A 2,170-nucleotide genomic window follows, 5' to 3' on the forward strand; every position below is an offset into this window, starting at 1 on the left:
ACGAACAAGTAGGTTCAATGATTACATAAATAAGTAAATAAGTAAATAAACAAACAGGTAAATAAGTAAATGAATAACACCGGAATAGATTCATTCTGGAGGTACAACTGTGGAGCATAAATTTAGCATGTGATCACTCCTGAAAGCAACCCAACCGGTTGCTCTTGCTTGTTACCAGTTTTCACCCACTGCAGATCTCAAGAACATGCGACGCATATTGTGGCCTACGTTAAAGTCTGGTAATTTACAAATCCCCCGAGGACCGCGATTAGTGCACACAATCATACTGACAAATTTCGACCGGACGGCTGATCTTAGAAATCCTTATGAAGCAACAGAATAGTTCTACTAGTTGGAAGCAGCCAAATGGTTTACGGGTTTAGTGCGCTGACTGAAAAAAAATTGCGCCCAAACTTTTTTTCGTAATTGACAAGGACCTTGATTGAATAAGCTAATTATAATACTGCTGCCTTGACAGTAGCACCAGTTTGTTGTGCGTAATTTAGCACATTATCTTAACCAGTGTCAACGTAGCGGCTAAGCGACCACTCTTGCAATCGCCCTGGGAAATTCAGTTAGAGGGTGTGCTTGTGTAGGTCTAGGACCAAGCATGACTCATCTGCTACTTCTTTGAGGTCAGTCGAAGGCCGGTCGAGCTCTACAGTTTAAAGCTGTGACTCGTCTTGACGTATGTATGTGTGTGTGGTGTGGGTGTGTGTTTGTGATCGTGTGCGCAGCACACTGTGGTTCGAATGGTGTTCACCCCTCCCCTGCCACACCGGCTTAGCGAAGGTCTGTGTATGTGTGTCCCGTTCGGCGGTCGTGACTGTCAAGGCGGAGGGCTCATCGGCCGGTGAGGTCGAACATGCGGGTAGTCCCTATCGCAATGGAGCAGGAAACGATGTTATTAATTGCTCTGCTGATTCTCCTGATTTTCTTCGCATTGTTAAGACTTGCACAAGCACCTTATCAAATCTACTGGTGGCAGCCTGAAAGTAGCAGTTCGAGATGAAGTAGAGCCGAGCTTGGTAAGTTTGCTCTTAGTCAAACACATACTGAAGAGATGTTCAAGTCCAAAATCTCTGAGTTTTGATTTGAAATAGAAATAAACACACAAATTAAAGCGCACAAGAAATAGCTTAGCCGGCGATTGAGGTTGCAGTTGTGGACACCAGTATAAGCGATTAAGACTAGAATGTTGGAAAACAGCAGATGTCTTAGCTCTACCAGGATCACGGATTCTTCGTTTTTGAAAAAACCGCTTCATACCAACGAATTGCCTTAGTTACCGCCCCCCGTGAACTTAATTAGTCCGTAGAAGTTTCCAACACAAATGTAGTTATCAAGCGTTGATTTCCTCTGTTTTCATCACATGAACAAATCTCCCACACTGGAATAAACTAACATTGGTTGTTCCCGTAGTGCCCGAGGGCCCTATGGAGTTGTCCCAAACCTGACCCTACAAAGTTGGCTTCGATCGTTCTCACAGTTTAGTGGCAGTTATTTTGTATTTTAGATGAAGTTCATGTCTCCGCTTCATAGACTTCATTTGTTCTCGTCACTTGTGTCTGAAGTAACTCAAACCGTCTTGAAAGCAATGTTGTTATTTGCACATTTCATCAAAGAAAATATAGTGAAAGATCTCGGATCTTGGGCCAACTCAAGCATGAGGCGGCCTGTATGTAGGACACTGCAAACGAGGAATTCAGCCGGGATTCAGTTTAGTCTTCCATTAATAGCAAACAGGTGTGCAAATGAGCGTATCTCGCGGTCTTTTCACATTACTCATTCGGCCGAGGCTTAAGGCACAGCAAGCTCACTGAGGGAAAATCCCTGATGACTTCATGCAGTCGTGAATTCTTGCACAGTTGTTCTGCAACCCGTCCATCCACTTTGTAACCCGTAGGTAGGTTGATTTTGCAGCAGGGTATGAGATTCAACAAGTAGTAAGGATATTCTGAAAGTTCAAACAGGTTTCACCGGGCAAATGATCTCTGTTAAACTGGCACTGAGCAGCCGAATACGCCAGCGGTTCCTTTGATGAGTTGTTATTCCAGTTGCCACTCACTTCTGTTCTATTGTTGAGGGTATGCGATACTATTATCACTACTATCGTAGACACTGTATAATTTCAGATACCTGCAATTTCATTTGATTTAAAAGTGCACAT

The sequence above is a fragment of the Opisthorchis viverrini genome (genome assembly GCF_000715545.1).
Source record: "Opisthorchis viverrini unplaced genomic scaffold opera_v5_8, whole genome shotgun sequence".
In the NCBI taxonomy this organism is placed as follows: domain Eukaryota; kingdom Metazoa; phylum Platyhelminthes; class Trematoda; order Opisthorchiida; family Opisthorchiidae; genus Opisthorchis; species Opisthorchis viverrini.